A 23,589-nucleotide genomic window follows, 5' to 3' on the forward strand; every position below is an offset into this window, starting at 1 on the left:
TACCTTCGGGAGTACTTCACTGGAATGTCACTAGGCAGAAACTATTTACAATATTCGCAGGGTATTTCAGAAGGAATAGCAAGTATTGTAGGAGATAAGTTTTTGAAAACAGACACAGGTCACAGAAAGTGTTTTTAATTTACCGATTTCACTTTTCAAATGAACTAGAGAATCATAAGAATGTACACAGTAAAAGGTAGAATTTGAGATAATACGGAAAACTTATATTGACATTAGGTAAATTACACATTCTATTTCCTTTACGGTGACTTAGTTTAAAGTTGCTGACAGCACTAAAGATTGCGTTTTAAGTTGGCTGACATCTCTAAATATTAAACTACCTGTACTATAGAAATTAAATTTACGTTTAAAGTACGTTTAAAGTACAGTAGTAAATGATGACATTGACAGCGTCAAAGATTAAACTGACTGCACTTTTAGTTTTTGAAAGCTAAGCGTATGTGTACAGATATGACAATCTACACACACGCCCATAGAAGAAGTAATTAAAACGTAAATTTCTTTTCTGTAGTTTTCTAGGGGTAGCGTCTTTGATTAGTAATCAAAACGTCCTCGGACCCTGGTTCGAATCCCGCCACTGGTTAAATTTTTATTAATAATCAGCATTGGCAGCCGAAGACTTCCTACATAAGAAGTCGGGCTCATTCTACTAACGGCCTCGTCAAAGAGGGCGGAGGAGAGGACAAAGGTTGAGGACACTCTCTTGTCCTAGTGGTGGGAAACTGCCCCTAAAGGTGGAAGGATCACCAATGATCAACGCCATGACGATGCAGAAGGCAGTGGAAACCTTTGCATTACAGACACATAATGTGTATCCACTCGATATGTGGCCTGTAATTGAGAAAGTGTCATGATGATCTCTCCATCGGCAAAAGATTCCGAAATAGATCCCCATTCGGATCTCCGGGAGGGGACTGCTAAGGGCGAGGTGACAAAGAGAAAAAGATTGAATAATCAACGAAAGGATAACGTTCTACGACTCGAGACGTGGAATGTCGGAAGCTTGAACGTGGGAGGGGAACTAGAAAATCTGAAAAGGGAAATGCAAAGGCTCAATCTAGATATAGTAGAGGGCAGTGAAGTGAAATGGAAGGAAGACAAGGATTTATGGTCAGATGAGTATGGGGTAATATCAACAGCAGCATAAAATGGTATAAAGGGAGTGGAATTCGTTATGAATAGGAAGGTAGGCTAGAGAAAGTGTTACTGTAAACAGTTCAATGATAGGGTTGTTCTTATCAGAATCGACAGCAAACCAACAACGACAACGATGGTTCAGGTATTCATGCCGACGTCGCAAGCTGAAGTTAAAGAGGTAGAGAAAGTACTTGAGGATATTCAAAGGGTAACACAGTATGTAAAGGGAGATGAAAATCTAATAGTCATGGGGGACTGGAATGTAATTGTAGAGGAAGGATTAGAAGAAAAGGTTACAGGAGAATATGGGCTTGGGACAAGGAATGAGAGAGGAGAATAACTAATTAAGTTCTGTAGTAAATTTCAGGTAGTAATAGCGAATACTCTGTCAAGAATCACAAGAGGAGGTATACTTGGAAAACGGCCAGGGATACGGGAAGATTTCATTGAGATTACGTCTTTGTCAGACAGAAATTCCGAAATCAGATACTGGATTGTAAGGTGTACCCGGGAGCAGAAATAGATTCAGATCACAATACAGTGGTGAAGAAGAGTAGGCTGAAGTTTAAGGCATTAGTCAGGAAAAATCAATACGCAAATAAGCAGGATACGGAAATACTGAGGAATAGATATGCTTGAATTTCTCTAAGGAGCAATAAGAAGTAGCTCAGTAGGCAGTACAGTAGAAGAGGAATGGACATCTCTAAAAAGGGCCATCACAGAAGTTAAAAAAAATCATAGGTACAAGGAAGGTAACTGTGAAGAAACCATGGGTAACAGAAGACATACTTCAGTTAATCGGTTTAAGTACAAAAATGTTCCGGTAAACTCAGGAACACAGAAATACAAGTCGCTAAGGAATGAAATAAATAGGAAGTGCAGGGAAGCTAAGAGGAAATGGCTGCATGAAAAATGTGAAGAAATTGAAAAAGAAATGACCGTGGGAAGGAAAGACTCAGCATACAAAAAAGTCAAAACAACCTTCGGTGACATTAAAAGCGTGGGTGGTAACGTTAGGATGCAAGGGGGATTCCATTTCTAAATTCAGAGGGTAGGGTGAGAGAATACATTGAAAGCCCCTATGAGGGGGAAGATTTGTCTTATGTGATAGAAGAAGAAACAGGAGTCGATTTACAAGATATAGGTGCTCCAGTATTAGCATCAGAATTTAAAACAGCTTTGGAGGACTTAAGATCAAATGAGGCAGAAGGGATAGATAACATTCCATTACAATTTCTAAAATCTTTGGAGGAAGTGGCAACAGAACGACTGCCCACGTTGGTGTGTAGAATATAAGTCTGTCGACATACCATCTGACTTTCGGTAAAACGTCGTCCACCCAATTCCAAAGACTGGAAGAGCTGACAAGTGCGAGAATTGTGGCACAATCATTCTACAGCTCATGCATCGAAGATGCTGACAAGAATATTGTACAGAAGAATGGAAAAGGTAATTGAGGATGTACTAGATGATGATCAGTTTGGCCTTAGCAAAGGTAAAGGCACTAGAGAGGCAATTCTGACGTTGCGGTTGATAATGGAAGCAAGACTAAAGAAAAATCAAGACACGTTCATAGGATTTGTCGACCTGGAAAAAGCGTTCGACAATGTAAAATGGTGCAAGATGTTCAGAGTTCTGAGAAAAATAGGGGTAAGCTACAAGGAGAGACGGGTAATATACATTATGTACAAGAGCCAAGAGGGAATAATAAGAGTAGCCGACCAAAAACGAAGTCCTCGGGTTAAAAATGGTGTAAGACAGGAAAATAGTCTTCGCTCATACTGTTCAATCTGTACATCGAAGAAGCAAAGATGGAAATAAAAGAAAGGTTCAGGTGTGGAATTAATATTCAAGGTGAAAGGATGTTAATGATACGATTCGCTAATGACATTGCTATCCCGAGTGAAAGTGAAGAAGAATTACATGGATCTGCTGAATGGAATGTACACTCTAATGAGTACAGAATATGGAGAGAAAATCGATGAAAGACGAAAGTAATGAGAAGCAGCAGAAATGAGAACAGCGAGAAACTTAACATCAGGATTGATGGTCACGAAGTAGATGAAGTTAAGGAATTCTGATACCTAGGCAGTAAAATAACCAGTGGCGGACGGAGCAAGAAGGACATCAGAAGCAGACTAGCACTGGCAAAGAGGGCATTCCTGACCGAGAGAAGTCCACTTGTATCAAACAAAGGTCATAATTTGAGGAAGAAATTTCTGAGGATGAACGTCTGGAGTACAGCATTGTATAGTAGTGAAACATGGACTGTAGGAAGATCGGAACGGAAGAGAATCGAAGCATTTGAGATGTGGTGCTAGAGACGAATGTTGCAAATTAGGTGGACTTATAAGGTAAGGAATGAGGAGGTTCTGCGCAGAATCGAAGAGGAAAGGAACATGTGGGAAACACTGATAAGGAAAAAGGACAGGACGATAGGACATCTGTTAAGACATGAGGGAATGACTTCCATGGTACTAGAGGGAGCTGTATAGGGTATAAACTGTAGAGGAAGACAGAGGCTGGAATACAAACAGCAAATAATTGAAGACGTAGGTTGCAAGTGCTACTCTGAGATGAAAACGTTGGCACAGGAGGGGAATTCGCGGCTGGTCGCACCAAACCTATTAGAAGACTGATGAACCAAAAATATATATATATATTTTCGGATACACTATACCGTGGACGTTATAAGTACTGTTGTATAGTCAATTTAATCGTTGGCTCTGTCAGAGTCATCATGTGCTACTGTAATTTAAACGTAAGTTTGTGTATTACAGTATAGCCAATTTAATCTTTAGAGCTGTTAGCCAACTTTAAAAGCAGTCTTTAGTGCTATCAGCCAAGTTTGAACATAAGTCAACATAATGGAAGTAGAATATGTACTTTATGTAACACCAGTGTAAGTTTTCCGTATTATTTCAGTTTTTATCTTTTACAGTGTATATTCTTATGACGCTCTTGTTCATCCGAAGGGAGAAACCAGAAAATAAAAAATACTAAGTGCGACGTATTGCTGTTTAGGTGTTAGTAAAGACTAATTAGAAAAAAAATCCGTGTGACGCCTGAAATCAGGAATAGCGAAGGCGAGTGGAAGAACTCTGACCAGAGACGGCGCATCTTTTAATGGAACTGGCATACAGGACTTTAGCGTCACCTGTTTCAGAGTAATACTTCAATGTTTGGACTTTTTGTCACTTACATCTGACATCAGACCTGGATTCAGCGATGCGACGCACGTATGGTAAGATGACATAATAGCTCGTATGAGAGTGTATCACGATAGCATCTTTGTCCTCACAAAATTCAGTTCGATAAATTTAGAAAACCAGTAAATACGAGACACTGTCGTCTGGAGGCAATTAAGTCGAGCTTCAATGTGTAAAATTCAAAAACGTTGTTTAGTATATTTCTTGCATGCCCATGTGAAGGGTGGGGTGGACCCGTTGTGGTGAGGTAACAATATTAGAAACGTGGTACGAAAGCAAAAGAAGTTTTTATCACTGATTTAAGCTTAGTCAAACTTTTTTTTCAAGTAAAACTTGAATATAAGTCAAAATTAGTATAAGGAGAGCTATGCAAAAAGCATTCAATGAATCGGAAAGCAAAATTTGCCGACCTGTCTGACAAAACGTTTTAGTATTATATGAGGAAGAAAGCGGATGAGAATCATCTGTTCAGTCTCTCAGCGATCATACTGACAGCCAGAACGAGGATGACAGACAAGTGGTCGAAATACTGAATTTGCTCTTCCTAAATGTTTCTGGTTCTGTAGGTCATAATAAGGTTCCTCATTTGAATCACTCCACTAACGCCGTTATGACCTGCGTTCAGTTACGCGAACGCGGAATAGAAAATAGAACTAAAATCGCTTAAGAGAGAAAATCGTTTGGAGCAAATGATATACCTATAAGGTTCAATATACATGGTGTGAAATAGCTTGCTCTTCTTCTAGCAGCAGTTTTTCGAAAGTCGATGTAGCAACGCAAGTTCCAAGCGATTGCAGAACGTCGCAGATCATTTCCGTCGTCAAGAAGGATTGAAGGACAAATGCACAAAGTTAAAAACATCTGTATCGCTGACGTGAAACTATTGTAAATTATGGAACAAGTCCTATGTTTGAATATTATAGCCTTTTAGTGGGGTAAAATTTTAGTGGAATGAAAATTCTTCTTTTTTAGAAATGAACGATATTGACATCTCAGCTCGATCTTTTAATACTTGAGATCCAGATGGTCGTAGATAACGAGTCTCAAGTTGATACCATATTTCTTAGCATCCGGAAGGCATTAAAAACATTTCCCCACTGTCTCTTGTTGCACAAAATATGGACTTAGAATATCAGACTAGCGTTGAGAGTGTATTAGGAGCCACTATGAGGTGGATCTCAATGGACCTAACCACTAGGTGTAAAAGCAATTTCGGAAGCACCAGGGGGTTGGTCATGCATTTATAAATTGTAAAACTGAAGATTGCGTGAATTGTACTTCACAATTTTGTGAAAATTAACAGCATAAAATTAACGATCAAATCGTTTTATTTGTCTGACCTTCTTACTACGAAACTACTGTACGGGTAGGAAGCATGTTGAGATCGAATTGAAAACGTATTTTATACATAATGTTTACAAAAGTTTTTTTCGTCTTTCAATACCCTCACGGAATAGTTTAAATTATACCCGGGCCAGTAAAACATGTCACTTGACAGCTCGCGTGTGGTTGGTTACACTGCGATTGCGAGGTTGCAGTAGCTGCCACCGCACACGCCCACAACTCCGAAGTAGTTTTGTAAATGTAAGCTACAATTAACGTTTATACGTAAGTGCAACAAAGTACGTTTTTTTAACAATGGAGAGAACGACGACGGAGACCAAGTGTTTGATAGTATATTAAACCGGGAAATAAAAGCACCTGAAGTTAATAACAATATCTACGAAAAGTCGTCCAAATTGTTACAGTAATAGCTGCATGTAAAACGTCGTATAATAATGCAAATCTAAGCATACCAAATAACACGCTATCCACACTCATAGAAAGAAATAAAGCAAAACATACATAGCCTACCCGATTGCAGAGAGAAAAAGAATTAATCCTGTATACATTTACACTCACCAATTTACGATGTCAATGGCGCAATTCCACCCAGTTCTCCTTCACTGTCATCGGAATCGGCGCCAAAACCGTTGTCTTCGTCATCATCATCATTAAGAGAAATCATTAACTGCTCGCTTTCATTTATAATGCCATCTACAGTCTGTGCTTCTCTTATCAGTTTAGCTACATGGTCTACTTTTTTCCTCTGTGAGGCAGCGTCTACCGTAGCAAGACCTTCACGTAGCAGTCTTTCCACTTCTGTTATAGTAAAAGTCTTGTTGTTACTTCTAATGTACGCCTTGACTTCATTCCAAACAAACTCAATTCGATTAAAATGACAGTGATAAGGCGGTAGCCTAATTACCAAGTGACTCTGTTCGCTTGCAATTTCATCTACAACGTATTTAGGCGTCACAGGCTTGTTTCACGAGCGAGTATAACAGCAGTTTTGTCATGCTCATGTCCGCAGCAGTGTCTCTCGCCTGCAACCACTGCACCATAGTTTCTTTACGGTCACTAGTGGTGGGAGCTGTATCTAAAATTACGGAATGGTAGGGTGCTGCACCATATTTTCTTTACGGTCACTAGTGGTGGGAGCTGTATCTAAAATTACGGAATGGTAGGGTGCTGCACCATAGTTTCTTTACGGTCACTAGTGGTAGGAGCTTTATCTAAAATTACGGAATGGTAAGGTGCTGCACCACAGTTTCTTTACGGTCACTAGTGGTGGGAGCTTTATCTAAAATCACGGAATGGTACGGTGCATTGTCCATCACAAAAACGGTCGGAACACTACACTGGAGCAACAAGTTTTTAAACCACTGTAGAAACCGTGGGTGGTCCATATCCTCATAATAGTCACCGGTTTCTTTCGATCGAAAAACTAGAAGTCCTTCAGGCACAAAGCCGTTTGAAGATGCTGCATGGGCCACAATTAATCGTGATCCTCTTCCTGTTGCCTGATGACCGCTGCTATTCGGAGTATCATCTGTCCAGCATTTCTCAACTGATTCTCCAGCGTTGACCCAGGTTTCGTCTAACCATATGACTGTGTGTATGTCCTTTCCTACAATTTTGTGTAAGAAAATGGAACGAGCTGAAACGACATGAGCTTTTTCTAGTAACAGTTTTCGTCCATCTAACTTTTTAAAACGGAAGCCCATAATTTTTAATATCATCTTAAGTGACGTTTTCCCCCCTGAGAAAAGTTCACTTTCTTTTAAAGAAATTAGCAACTTCGCTATTGTGGAGTATTCTCTTCTTTTACAGTATCCGTATTTGTGACGATGAATTGCATCGGATTGGAAGGAATCAATATCTGTAATAGGACGAGGCTGCTTCTTTTTCTTGCCTGGAGTACTTAAAAACACACTGTTTTATTCTACAGGGTCTTTCTTCCACACAGTTTATTTCACTGTCTCGTAAGTCTTGAAGTAGCACACCTTTCCTTATAACTGTTCTTTCAGTGAGTCCTAAAGTTTTCGAGGTATGCTGTAAAACTTTATCGGGAGGAATCGACGCATGCCCATGAACAGAAATAAATTCTTTTTCTTGCTCGTAAAACTCACGCGTCCTCCGTAGTAATTCCATGGCCTGACTATTTAATGGCACTCCACGGCGAAACGGATTGTCGCTTGGTGTACGACATCGTTTTGGTGACATTTTTTAACAAACAAAAACTGTAGTCGAGGCGGTAACACAACACAACAGCAGGCGTTCGCGCTCTAACATACAATATTTACACGGAAGCCGGCAGTGGTAGCGTCGACGCCGGAACCGGCTTTTGTTCGGTCCTGTTATTGGTTCAGTAGACGCGGCGCGTCCCGTTCCTCGCTTGTTTGTTAGTTATACTACCAACTCTACGGCGCTTGGGGAGTGACCTTGAAGTGACATGTTTCAGTGGCCCGGGTATAACGATGTTAGTTAGATAGCTGAATATGCCTTTGGCGTAAGAGTCAAGTCAGCGAAGATCAAATTTGGTCAACTACGGGAAATAATTCGCGGAGTCGTAAATTTTTTACTAAAGTAGTAGGGAGTAAAATGGAAAACGTACTAATAATCCAGATCATGTGAGGGAGGTGGGAGGGGGTTTTTCTTCAGTTACTTGAAAACCGTGTCCTCTAGCGAAAATGCATGGTACAAGATTACAGTAAATTAAATTTCCTTTATAAAGGTTCTGTTATTTTTTGTCTACAACCAATACTTTGCGCACAGAGAGCGAGGTAATACTGGAAATCTCGCGCAGCGCGCATACTCTGTAGCTTAGCTGGTTTTTGTTGGACTGTGTGTGGTAGTTCCTCGACGTTATGGACCACAAGCTTTCCGTATTGAATCCTTTGTTTCGACTTCCTCTACACCACAGTGATAAGTTGTAAATAACTGTCGTTTACACCCTGTATATGATCTAGCGTATGTCAGAAGGTTCGTGAGGACGAAGTTGTTGAGAAGGTTGCAACGCCAGAAGACTGTAGCGAAATGCAGGAAGAACGCAGAGGATCGTCGTATCACGCTGAGACTTGTCCGAAGTGACTTAAAGTGGAATAAATGCATTAAGGAAATTGTAGGGAAAACTGACCTCACTGGAAGAATCCTAAGCAAATGTGAGTCATCGACGAAAGTAGACACTTGTTCCACCAATTCATGAGCACTGCTCGCCAGTCTAGAACGCTTACCTGGCGACATTCATAGCGGAGGGACGGGCGATACAGAGATCATCACTCTACGTCGCGCGTTCGTTTAGTAGGCACAACAACATTATGGAGATACTGAACGAACACCTGTGGCAGACCTTACGTCAAGGACGTAGTGCGTTACGGACCGTTTACAAATAGGCCACGTATTCCGAAGTCGTGGTACCTCCCAAGAAGAATCAGGCGACATATTCCCTCATGTGAAACGTATCCCGTGACTTGACACCTCGACCGAGAACCGAGGGAAATTTGGGCTCGTTCGGATGGTTGTTGACAGTCGTTCTTGCAAAGCAGCATACGCGATGCAAGACGGAAATGAGGAAATGACGGTGTTACCACAGCTACCATCCACTACACTTTGTAATGCTGCTTGAGAAGATTATCTGTAGGCGCAGTCGTATATTCAAGATAGTGTGTCCGAAAATGGTGCAGCCTTCAGCGTACAGCTCGGATTGGTGTTATGAGGCTGACATAAAAGGGAATTTTTTCCCGACTCAGAAATAGATGGAGTAGGACAACGATTGTTTAATTGCAACAAAAAGTGCCTGAAACGTTTATACACTAACAACAGTAAATCACAGTTAGTTTGGCATATTTCCACTTGGTCCATCTTTGAATGGAAATATAATGAAAATTTTCTGTTTATTCGGTAAATTGTCACTTCAAATTTGCATGCTGAACACATGAGCGATACACTGTCGCTGGTTTCCAGAGATTGCATTACTAGGAAAAGGGCGGGCAAGCTAGTAGGTAACAGTCGAGTCCCGGCTTTGTACAATGAGCGGTGTGGATAACGGAGGTGCCGCACACAGATTGGTATTTGGGGTGTTCCATGGTGTGTAACCTGAGGATGAGGTATGGTTTCAAATGATTGGATAAAGGGACAGCACTTCAGAAAAAGGTAACGTATTCTGGGTAAGTTAGCTGCAAGCATGAGTTTATTATTGCTGTGCAAGGATTTTGTGTCCAAAAATAGTTACATGTTGGCAGTCATGGGAAACTATCAATCATGTCTTCAGTATTCTAATTAGCCCTCCCCTATTTAGATTAGTAAAATAATATTGTTTTAGGTATTTCAAGAAACCAAATTTTTGTAATAGAAGCATTTTGTAGAAGCAGACACTATCGCGTATGACAACACGAAGAGAGAGAATGCTGATTGTTTGTATTAGCTGGAGTTCACTACTGGGCCATGAAAAGAAATTCAGAGGACTTCGTTTCGTCCTATATAAATATTTCACAAAGCTTTTCCCCACTGTTCAAAGAAACATGTTCGGTAATGTTTTCACTGACACGCCATGCACTTTTGCTTGAACAATAATTAATAACTTTCAAAAGAGAATAAAAAATTAATTTTCTAAAACGTCAACTTGAAAGAAAAAATTAATAAGAAGCAAACTGATGCGCAGTGACTTACTTCAGACCGTCATGTAGCTAGAGCAGAGTCAAGTTATCTTTTACAAGGTAAGAATTTGCTGTAGGACCTAAATGAACACCTTTGATAGAATATTAGGAACAGTGTTCAGGTAGTGAAATCTCTAGTAAATTCAAGAGATCGTTTTGGTAATAACGCTCGTTTATATTACGCAACAATCAGTCATCCGGTGTATTGTTGTGAACCATTCTCCTATGCAACCCTTTACAGAAAGTCATACGCATTTCAGATGAATTAAAATCACATTCGGAAAAAATATTTTGCGTAAATAAGTTCATTTTCAAAGGCGGAGCAGCTACGCCGATTCTACACACACCATAAAACTTTTTGAATCACCCTATTTCCCAGAACCCCTGAAGATAGGGGCTGACTATGGATATTGTATCACAGACACAGTCCCTTTGACTGTTCAGAGATGTCACTAAACCCGCCCAAAGATGTAAACAACCATGCATGAGCAGCGCCATTAGACGGGTGAGGCGGGGGGAGGGGGGGTCCGACGGCCGATCAGTTCCAGTCATTCCACCAGGAAGAAGGTACACGGCTCCTGTTGTCTGAAGTTCAACCATGTCTAGACGGTCAATACCGCGGTTCGATCACGTCCGCATTGTTACTTTATCCCAAGAAGGGCTCTCAACAACGGAAGTGTCCAGGTGTCTCTGAGTGAACCAAAGCGATGTTGTTCGGACATGGAGAAGATACAGAGAGACAGGAACTGTCCATGACATCCCTCGCTCAGGCCGCCCAAGCGCTATTGCTGCAGTGGATAACCGCTACATACGGATTAGGGCTAGGAGCAACCCTGACAGCAACGCCACCATGTTGAATAATGCTTTTCGTGCAGCCACAGGACGTCGTGTTACGACTCAAACTGTGCGAAATAGGCTGCATGATGCGCAACTTCACTCCCGACGTCCATGGCGAGGTAAATCTTTGCAACCACGACACCTTGCAGCGCGATACAGATGAGCCCGACAACATGCCGAATGGACCGCTCAGGATTGGCATCACGTTCTCTTCACCGATGAGTGTCGCATATGCCTTCAACCAGACAATCGTCGGAGGTTTCGATGCAACCCGGTCAGGCTGAACACCTTAGACACACTGTCCAGCGAGTGCAACAAAGTGGAGGTTCCCTGCTGTTTTGGGGTGGCATTATGTGGGGCCGATGTACGCCACTGGTGATCATGGAAGGCGCCGAAACGGCTGTACGATACGTGAATCCCATCCTCCGACCGAAAGTGCAACCATATCGGCATCATATTGGCGAGGCATTCATCTTCATGGAAGGCAATTCGCACTCCCATCGTGCACATCTTGTGAATGACTTCCATCAGGATAACGACAACGCTCGACTAGAGTGGCCAGCATGTCCTCCAAACATGAACCCTATAGAACAAGCCTGGGATTGATTGAAATGGGCTGTTTACGGACGACGTGACCCTCCAGCCACTCCGAGGGATCTACGCCGAATCGCCGTTGAGGAGTGGGAAGATCTGGACCAACAGTGCCTTGATGAACTTGTGGATAGTATGCCACGACGAAAACAGCCATGCATCAATGCAAAAGGACGTGCTACTGGGTATTAGAGGTACCGGTGTTTACAGCAGTCTGGAACACCACCTGTGAAAGTGTCGCTGTATGGTGGTACAACATGATAACATTCAATGAATAATAAAAGGGCGGAAATGATGTTTATGTTGATCTCTATTTCAAATTTCTGTACAGGTTCCGGAACTCTCGGAACCGAGGAGATGCAAAACCTTTTTTGATGGTTGTATTTCTGAATCTGTAATCGAAACTTAGAAGTCAGACAATTTTCAGACTGTTAGCGACAAATTTAGTTTAACACAGTTTCACCATACAATTCCAAACTTTACATAAAACTTTCACCCTTCCGTCATTGACTACACAGTAACCTAGAGAGTATAATTATGCGTAGCCTAGATGAATGTACAGGGTGGTCCATTGATAATGACCGGGCCAAATATCTCACGAAATAAGCATCAAACGAAAAAACTACAAAGAACGAAACTTGTTGAGCTTGAAGGGGGAAATCACATGGCGCTATGACTGGCCCGCTAGATGGCACTGCCAGAGGTCAAACGGATATCAACTGCATTTTTTAAAATAGGAACCCCCATTTTTATCACATATTCCTGTAGCACGTAAAGAAATATAAATATTTTAGTTGGACCACTTTTTTTGCTTTGTGGCGCTGTAATAGCCACAAACGTATAAGTACGTGGTGTCACGTAAAATTCCGCCAATGCAGACGGTATTTGCTTCGTAATACATTACCCGTGCTAAAATGGACCGTTTACCAATTGCGGAAAAGGTGATATCGTGTTGATGTATGGCTATTGTGATCAAAATGCCCAACGGGCGTGTGCTGTGTATGCTGCTCGGTATCCTGGACGACATCATCCAAGTGTCCGAACCCTACGCCGGATAATTATATTATTTAAGTAAACAGGAAGTGTTCAGCCACGTGTGAAACGTCAACCACGTCCTGCAACAAATGATAATGCCCAAGTGGGTGTTTTACCTGCTGTCGCGGCTAATCCGCACATCAATAGCAGACAAATTGCGCGAGAATCGGGAATCTCAAAAACGTCGGTGTTGAGAATGCTACATCAAAATCTATTGCACCCGTACCATATTTCTATGCAACAGGAATTGCATGGCGACGACTTTGAACGTCGTGTACAGTTCTGCCACTGGACACAAGAGGTTTACGGGACGATAACAGATTTTTTGCACGCGTTCTATTTGGTGACGAAGCGTCATTCACCAACAGCGGTAACGTAAACCGCCATAATATGCACTATTTGGCAACGGAAAAACCACGATGGCTCCGACAAGTGGAACATCAGCGACCTTGGCGGGTTAATGTATAGTGCGGCATTATAGGAGTAAGGATAAGTGGCTCCCATTTTATCGATGGCAATCTAAATGATGCAATGTATGCTGATTTCCTACGTAATGTTCTACCTATGTTACTACAAGATGTTTCACTGCATGACAGAATGGCGACGTACTTCCAACATGATGGATGTCCGGCACATAGCTCGCGTGCGGTTGAAGCGGTATTGAATAGCACATTTCATGACAGGTGGATTGGTCGTCGAAACGCCATAACATGGCCCGCAGGTTCACCGGATCTGACGGCCCCGGGTTTCTTTCTGTGGGGACATTTGAAGGATATTTGCTGTCGTGATCCACCGACAACGCCTGACAACATGTGACAGCGCATTGTCAATGCATGTGCGAACATTACGGAAGGCGAACTACTCGCTGTTGAGAAGAATGTCGTTACACGTATTGCCAAATGCATTGAGGTTGACGGACATCATTTTGAGCATTTATTGCATTAATGTGGTATTTACAGGTAATCACGCTGTAACAGCATGCGTTCTCAGAAATGGTAAGTTCACAAAGGTACGTGTATCTCATTGGAACAACCGAAATAAAATGTTCAAACGTACCTACGTTCTGTATTTTAATTTAAAAAACCTACCTGTTACCAACTGTTCGTCTAAAATTGTTAGCCATATGTTTGTGATTATTGCAGCGCCACCTATCACAAAGCGAAAAAAGGGATTCTTTATGGGGCCGCTGTGGCCGGGCGTTTCTAGGCGCTTCAATCCGGAACCGCGCTGCTGCTACGGTCGCAGGTTGAAATCCTGCCTCGGGCATGGATGTGTGTGATGTCCTTAGGTTAGTTAGGTTTAAATAGTTCTAAGTCTGGGGGACTGATGACCTCAGATGTTAAGTCCCATAGTGCTTAGAGCCATTTGATTATTTATGAGCCGAAGTTAGATGAATAGAGTCTCTTATTAATAATATGAAGTTAATACGATTGTAGCTTTACCAAAGTGAAGAGTTATGCGACACAGAGTACACAAATTGAGGACCGTAAAGAGCACTGCAACTTTAATTATTTGGCGAGAAGACGTGACACAACATTGTTCGGAAGTAATATGTCCGCTTTTGAAAAGTTATTAGACAATTTTCGTCCTGTAATAGGGAGCGTCTTGCTATGAATAAGAATTCTTCCAGTCTCTTAGTTCTGTCTTGACATCATTCACAGCATGCCCGGTCGTTATTAGGCCTGTATTGCTGCCAGAAGCACATTAACCAACTGTCGGAAGTTGTGTGCAAATCCGTAATGTTGGAAAAAACAAATAACATTTTTGTCTACCGTTACGCATGATACAGTTCTTCACGTTCTGTATCCTTTATATTGTTTCTAGTTTACTATCGCCTGTTTACACTGTTTTGTGGCAAAATAAAAGCAACCTTGCAAAAATTCAGTTTGATGCCTTCATATTGTCCTAGTGTATGTAATGAAAACTTGTGATCAAGAAAAATTTAAGTAACAGATGATAAGAAAGGAAAGAGAAGAAAAAAGGGAATGGGAAGTACGTGATCCAAAATATCTTCATTTTTAAATTAGTTTCAAATGACTAACGTAGTTGTAGGGTGCTGTCTTGAATCAAAAACTTCGTTATTTGATTTGTTTGTTACAGTTCGCCGCATCATTGTACGTGAAAGAATCAGGACAAGTATTTGAAGATGGATCATTACAGATGGTTCGATTAGTTTTCTGTGAAACTAGGAATCTGTCTACTATAATGTAGAGGTTGACAAGCTGACAATCGGTTCATGTCACCATCGTAAACTGGATAATAATGATAATAATGTCTATCCTACTAAAAATAATCTGTCTTAAAGAGTGACTGAACAGTATTAAATTTTAGCAAATACGTTTCCACGAGGAAAAGTATATCTTCGCGTTTTCCTTTTTTTCCTTGCTACTTTGTCCCGCATCGGTGCAGGGTCCGCAGGGCTCTTTAGTGATTTGGCGTGTTTAATTTAAGGGGTGGCCGGATGCCTTTTCTGTCGTCATGCGATTACCGTTACCCCCCCCCCCCCCCCCTGCCCCGCGTGGGACAAAATATATGCACCCTAACTGTCTGAGTGCATGTCATTCGAGTGGCAACTAAACCCAAGTTTTGTAAATGTTTGCGAACCGTGTAACTGATATGGGATTTGGGTACCGGCCCGATACCTAATGCTTTGTGGGAAACCATCAAAAAACCACATCCAGAGAGATCGGCACACCGGCCCTCGAGTTAATCCGGCCAATGCATCTCCCCGTTCAGGAAATTTGGAAATTTGTGGTATGAACTATAGGACAAAACTGCTGAGGTCATCGGTCCCTAGGCTTACGCACTACTTAATCTAACTTAAACTAACTTGCGCTAAGGACAACACACAGACCCATGCCAAAGGGAGGACTTGAACCTCCGAAGGGTGTGACAAGACGCCCAAGACCGCACGGCTATCCCTCGCGGCTTCCCGTTCCGAAAGCGGCACTTTAAAGCGCACAGCCATCCGGGCAGGTTTTATCTTCATATATTTCCCAAAAGAAAACAATTATTGAAATTTCTTAAGTGGTGTTTCTAACTCTGTCTAGGTTTTTTGTCGTTTCCTAAAGTGTTTCTGATTATTTGATGTGTGGTTCGTTTTTACACAACTTACATAACTGATGTAGAACATCGCACAATGTCTGAGAGAGGAAAGATATTGAAGGTGGCTTTTCCATGAAACATCTCGGTATACGTTTTATACTTTAATGATGTACTTAACTTTTGATACCCCTAAGTTCTCCAATGCTCCATTTTCCGCTTCTCCATTTTCTCGGCAGTTTACATTAAATTTCCATGGACTGAAATTTCTTCCTGAGTTGTGTATCAACATTTCATACCGGTAAATGTCTTACGTTGGAAAAACTTACCATCTCCTGCATCAGTTTCCTTTTATGTCATCTTGTCTTCTACTTTCCAGATTTTTCCAAATATTTTAGTGTTTCGACCTGTTTTAATGTTTAACGACTCATCATCTTCCTTTCTGCTGCTCTCAGTCACTTGTCTCGTCTGGTAAGCTGCCTGTTCATAACACTTATCTGTTTTGCGAATACTATTTGTTAGTAGGTAACCTGTGAAACTTACTTTTCTTTATTTTTTTTATTTATTCCTTATTTCTTCTTCACCATGCAAAATAAAATCATCACTATATTCCGCAATACATACTGCACTTCACGCTTTTTGATTTCAGCTTTTGTTTAACGATTTTCCACTTCTGTTTCTACGTTTGATTTCTGATTTCTCATTTATTTATGGTCTCATCATCACTTTGAATTTCTCATTCTTCCTCTCTAGAACTAATGAAGATATCCTACGGAATTAGTCTTTTCTCCAATAAATGCATGATTACTATTTTTCCCGTACCTTACTGCTTCCTGGAAACAAAGTGATCTACTTTCATTTGCTCTTCAGATTATCTTTATATTCCTCTGAACTACGTATTAATTATTTATATGTGAATGTGAACCAGGAGTCGATATGTAACTGTTCACAAGGCTATGCACTCGACAGTTCGTCAGTCGGTAAATGATTATTCCTTTGAGGAAATCTGATGAAGACACCTCTATACCGTACATTTAGGCTATAGGATGGAAGAAACCGTTAGGTCGTACACTTTCCACAACCTGCTGACCTGTTCTCAAATCATTCACTCAGTTCTAAAGGCTGAATTTCGCAGTGAACATGGTCATTGATACTGAAGTAGTTGCGTCGTCGGGTCGATGATCAGTGAACTCTCGGACACCGGATTCTGTAGACTGATTTTATTTATTTAATGGTCTACAGTTGGAGGACAGCTTGTAGATAAGCACGCTGTTTCGAGCCCCGATCACGACTTATGCTGCATTAGTTACGGCTGTCGCTGTATCCTACCAACAGGTAGTTTATGATAGCAGTGAGTATAATGGGTTAAAGGATGCCACTCTGGGAAATACTGTGCCATTTCGCTTAAGTGTTGCGTTGTCATGTAATACTGGGTAAATTAATTATCAGTATACTCCTTCACGTACGGTACGATGTTATCGGCTCCTTGTAGAGTTGTTAGCAGTGACGTAAGTGACACGAATACACTGATGCCCCGAATTATATCGCCCTATAGTGCAGCCAGATTGACATGACGTGCAACATGAGACTTCCGCTACAATAGGGACGTAATAATTAGCAAATGGCGTTACGGTCCATAATATTACACAAGGGAAAATCTGGAAATGAGTGAATTTGAACTAAACGAAGAAGATAAACCTCTTCAATTTAACTAAAGCATACACAATCTGTCCTCCAATAGCCAACAGTTAGCCTTGATAACTCTTCTTTGTGGACGTTGGGAAGAATCACATTTTTTGCTAGACGACTCCTCCATTATATGAAATAGGAAGTTTTGGTAAATATGTACTATTCCTCGTTGATATTACCTTTGACATTTCTTGGTCTCCGGTTGATACAGTAGAAAACAGAGATAGCGGTATCAGATTGTTATTAGTCATCGCACACAGATGATTTACTTTGCTAGCAAGAAAGTGGGTACTTGGAGGCTTCACGAACTTGGGAAACTGCTAACGGAACTGGGTTTTTCTGACATTATCGTACGCATTTCTTCATGAGGGACCATTTTTTCTGTAGTTCACAACACGCTCAGAAATGTTGTTAGTACTCTTTAGTTGATAAATGTGTAAGTAATTCCGAGTGACGATGAACATCAATGAGGTGAGCAGTCAATGCCATCTGTCTCCAAAACATGAAAATCTGTAGACTGACGCAGATGTGATTTAAGTGCAAGTTAAGTGTTGAGCTCTGCATATTTCTGGACAATTGGAGACCCAAGTTCATCATATTCATACTCAACTTATTCCTCAGCTATCGTTTTAACTTCGATTTGTTGAACTTTGATACCAAAGAGTTTAACTTTCATTGAAACGTTCCCGATACAGTGCATTCAGTGTATAAATTCTTGCTCATGGCCATGTAAAATAAGATCTTATTTAACAATTTAACTGGCATTGTTGCCCTCAAGCACAGTCCCCGTTCTCGAAACCCTAAGAGTCGTAATACATTTTAAATTACCGTTTTGCTCACAGTCAGAAATCTATTGTTGCACACAATTGCTAGAACTTACTTACTAGCGTGATATTTTGACACCAGATGACAAATACATAGTGGGTTTCACTATGACGGGCCTGGAAGATAATAGACGGATTTTTTTCCATCACTGAGGGAAGACGAGACCTGCACGTAGGCTTCATCCGTTCGCTTTTACAGGACGTATACAGAAACTTCTACACTCATTTACATAGAAAATCAAGTAAACGACTTGCTGTTTAGAGTAACACCCCATTTTTTACAATAATAGCCTGAAGCTCCTTCATGCAGGAGGTTATAAGGTGGTAAGATGGTTTCTGCACGGGAATGTTATCACTGAATACTGTGTGATATTCCACCAATGCAATCCGGTGGATAACACATCAGAGAACGTCTGACAAAGGTCCCTAATTTTTCTGCCATACCCAGGAACCAAATGTTACACAGCAGTTTCATTGGAATTCACATTTCCCTCCGAATTACCGCTACTTCCCATTTCCATCCTACGTATTTCGATGCCACTGCCTAGCCTAATCTCCTTGTGCTAACAAAAGATAACCTTAGGCTTCTGGCGAAGTTTAAAGAAAAATTGTTATCTACCAAATTAAGTATCAGTGTAATCTGCACCCGGAATGAAAGGTGTTGATAAATTCGATACGACCTTACATCTCCAAGAATGGCCATTAATGATATATTCACTGAAGTCTTCTTCGCAATGTGCATGTTGTTAATTGCAATATTCTTTACAAATACACAGCTTCTATGCTTCCTTTTACTAATGTTACATCGCTCGGCCAGCTGTAACTGTTCCTGACCTTTGGCTCCTTTCCGACAATTCATACTAATTAAAGCATTTACTTGATCTGAATATCACTCCAGAAGACTCAGGCAGATTTCTTGCTGACAGCCGTGAACAGACTTTCCTTTTGATATCTACAAAAGCTGAGGTTTGAATATTTCTTGCAAATAGATCCAAAGATTGAAAGTCATTGGGTACCTCCCCAAAAACGGCATGTTATTTATCCTCCAATCTTAACCCACTTAGAATTTGCTACATCACTTGCAATTCTTTGTATCCCAAACACAATACCTCCAACCCCCTTTTATCCTGTTAACATACTCCTCTATTACTTCATTCCACCCTCCTTGCCTACCATAATTGTCATGAGGTATCTCATACAATGCCCTAGGTGTAATTAGCTGTTCTACCTAATTCATATTTAAAGAGGTATAACTAGAACCCTGATTAGCGGTCGTTGAATCTAATTGCGATTACATGTGACAAATGGTGATCAGAGATACTCAACACTCCACCTTTATTCTGCAATGCTACCGTCAAAGGCACTAGCTTTATTGATTGTGTGTCTGCCCCCAATTCCAAGTCTGCTTGTTCCAGGTTCAAGTTCTCCAAGGAGTAGGCGACTTTTGAAAACAATATTCTTAAATGAGTTACATGTCAATATCATTCTGCTACCTCTAGAATTCTCCCCGCCCCCCTTCAGTATCTACCTCATTAACTCCCAAAATCCTTAATTTGATTCGGCAGCTCTACCATTATAGATTTAAACACACCGATGACTGCCACCCTTACAAACCTAATCAAGGTATTTCGGTAATGTTCCAAACATGCTTTCATACGCCTAATCTGATTATGGAATGGAGCTGCTTTCATGAACATCTTCATTCGAACCTGAAATTCAGCAACAGCACACGTGTGGCAACAATAGCTGAACTTGCTTCCACAGGATCCGATGAAGGGCTTAAAATCGATCCATCCACGGCAGCTGTTAACTGCTGAATTAATCCACCAGTATTCCTTTTACAGTTCATGGACTAGCTCCTCCTTGCTCAATTGAGCGGTATCATGTACATTCCTAGCTTCCATACTGAAACAGAAAATATCACTCAGTATTGACAACCTGTATGAATAATGATCTAGGGAATCGCACGCTGCTACCAGAATGATGCTCCAAGCATAAAACTAACCCACCTGCCAGAAAATGCATTGACACAACTGGGAGGAATTGCGTGGTAGGCTGGGCCAATTTACACACAGGTAGTACTTATATCACATGTCTATTTTCAAAGAACAACTCCACCATAGCCGATCCCAAACCCAGCTGAGGAAGGATGAGTGGGCAGAAGTTAACACCTCTTTAAAAAAACCTTGGTTCTCTTGGCCCAGGTGATAGTGTCTTCTGAGGGGCCCTTGTCAATGTTACGGCGAAGACTACAATGTTTGACGAGGCAACGTGGAACCACACACTCCTAAAAATGACTCGAAGAGCAGCAACCCTCTCTGCTGCGGTTAAATTAAGAGAGAAGAAAAGTGGAGGTATATCTCTTAATCCCTTGCCAGCATTCGAACTATGAAAAGGTACTCTGATTGAAAACCTGTTCCTCCAAGGGTGCGGGTTGTGTGATGAGCAGACAGGGATGGGAGATCATACTAACGAAGATATGGGCTGAAAATGGGGAAATCCATCGAGTTGAGTGGCCTTGACAAAGGGCAGGTTAATATTACGCATAGCGACGAAGATAGTCGAATGTTCACGTGCTGCTGCCGTGAGCAGTACGAAAAGGAGTAGAAGGTCAGTGAAACTATCACTAGTTGCTAAATGGTTGGCTATCCACGACTCTCCACAGAACGTGGGTTTCTGACGCTTGGTTTTTCTGTAAAGCGGAGCCCATCGTGATCTGTCGCATCTCTACCGAAAGAGAACAATACCGGTGCACGCGTAAGTGTTTCGGAGCACTCCGTGCATCGTACATTGTTGGAGCTCCACAGCAGACCACCCCTATTTGATCACATCTTAGTCCAACGACATCATTAGTTACGTTTGTAGTGGGTACAGGACATCGGGACTCTATCGTCGATCGGCTCTTCGGATACATCACATTTTTGCTACACTAGGTCGATGATCTTCCCCACAAACGCCGTCATCGAGCAGAACGGCGGTTCGAAACGTGTAGAGTGCCACGGACGATGGCTGGCGGGAGCAGTATTATGCTATGGGAGACATTCTCTTGCGCTTGCACGGGACCTGTGAGATAATCGAAGACACGCTGACAGCTACGAATCACCCGCATCCCTTCATGCTTGATGACCTCTCCGACGGCGATGTCACCTTTCAGCAGTATAATCGTCCGTCTCTCGGAGCCAGAACTGTGCTACAGTGGTTTGAAGAGCGTTGCAGTGAACTCACGTTGAGTCTAGGGGACAAAATTCGCCTGATGTAAATCCCTTGGAACCAATCTGGGCCGCTATCGTGAGCCGTCACCAGATACGCAAATCAGCGGCCCGTTATTTACGCGAGTTACATGTCCTGTACATGGACCTCTAAGGGCACATACCTCCTCAAACCTACCAATAAACCCATATCCCTGATGCGCAGAATCAGTGATGTATTTCGCTCCGAAGACGGACAACCAAACTATTAAATAGGTGTAATAGTGTTTTGGCACATCAGTGTAAACATTGCTGCAATAACAGAAAAAAGAAGAAATTGAGAGAAACAAAGGATTTAAATAATTACACATTAGTTTACAGTGGAGTCAAACAAAGGAAACAAGCAGCGAATGCAGTAGGCATTCTTATAGATGCAAAATTGAAAAGAAAGGTTATTGTGACTACATAAGTGAAAGAACAGTAATTGCTAGATTCAGAATTGATAGAGGGCGTTTATGTGTCGTGGGAGTGTATGCATCTGAAAAAGGAAAATATGAAGATTCTGAAATATGTGATGAAGAGCTGCAAAAACAAGTAAATAAATATAACAAAACTGACCATTGTTAACATTAGGATAGTAGAATGCAAGAATTATAAAGATACCAATATTATATACAGTAGGCACTTTAAATGAAAACACGAAAAACGATAATAAATGAGAAAATTTAGAACAAGCATCCCATTTCAGTTATTTATGATGTGATATCAGTGTCAACTACGGCAAAAACATGAAGAATAAGGTTAACAAATATCAAGCTTTCTGGGGAACAATTGGAAGAACTTTGCGAAGAAAAACAAGAAAAGAAACACAAATGAAATCTATGAAGTTATGAATTTACGTACTGTTGTACAAGGTTCCGAATCATGAAGAGTAAAAAAAAAAAAATTCTACAAACAGTAGAGACGAATTTCATGAGAGAGAAGAGGCTGTAATGAAATGGATAAAGTAAGGGCTGAATCAATAAGACCAGATTTAAAAATTTTGTCATTTAACAAGGAGAATAGAGTGTATTGGAAGATCTTGTTGATAGAATGACAGAAAACAGATTGCCAAACAATATAATGAATAAGAAACTTCCTGGCAGATTAAAACTGTGTGCCCGACCGAGACTCGAACTCGGGACCTTTGCCTTTCGCGGGCAAGTGCTCTACCAACTGAGCTACCGAAGCACGACTCACGCCCGGTACTCACAGCTTTACTTCTGCCAGTACCTCGTCTCCTACCTTCCAAACTTTACAGAAGCTCGCAGTTTTAATCTGCCAGGAAGTTTCATATCAGCGCACACTCCGCTGCAGAGTGAAAATCTCATTCTGGAAACATCCCCCAGGCTGTGGCTAAGCCATGTCTCCGCAATATCCTTTCTTTCAGGAGTGCTAGTTCTGCAAGGTTCGCAGGAGAGCTTCTGTAAAGTTTGGAAGGTAGGAGACGAGGTACTGGCAGAAGTAAAGCTGTGAGTACCGGGCGTGAGTCGTGCTTCGGTAGCTCAGTTGGTAGAGCACTTGCCCGCGAAAGGCAAAGGTCCCGAGTTCGAGTCTCGGTCGGGCACACAGTTTTAATCTGCCAGGAAGTTTCATATCAGCGCACACTCCGCTGCAGAGTGAAAATCTCATTCTGGAAACATCCCCCAGGCTGTGGCTAAGCCATGTCTCCGCAATATCCTTTCTTTCAGGAGTGCTAGTTCTGCAAGGTTCGCAGGAGAGCTTCTGTAAAGTTTGGAAGGTAGGAGACGAGGTACTGGCAGAAGTAAAGCTGTGAGTACCGGGCGTGAGTCGTGCTTCGGTAGCTCAGTTGGTAGAGCACTTGCCCGCGAAAGGCAAAGGTCCCGAGTTCGAGTCTCGGTCGGGCACACAGTTTTAATCTGCCAGGAAGTTTCATATCAGCGCACACTCCGCTGCAGAGTGAAAGTCTCATTCTGGAATATAATGAATAATTGGCTAACTGGAAAGAGAGAACTAGGTAGACCTTGTAGGAGATGTA

This window comes from Schistocerca cancellata, chromosome 5, assembly GCF_023864275.1.
Source record: "Schistocerca cancellata isolate TAMUIC-IGC-003103 chromosome 5, iqSchCanc2.1, whole genome shotgun sequence".
NCBI lineage: Eukaryota > Metazoa > Arthropoda > Insecta > Orthoptera > Acrididae > Schistocerca > Schistocerca cancellata.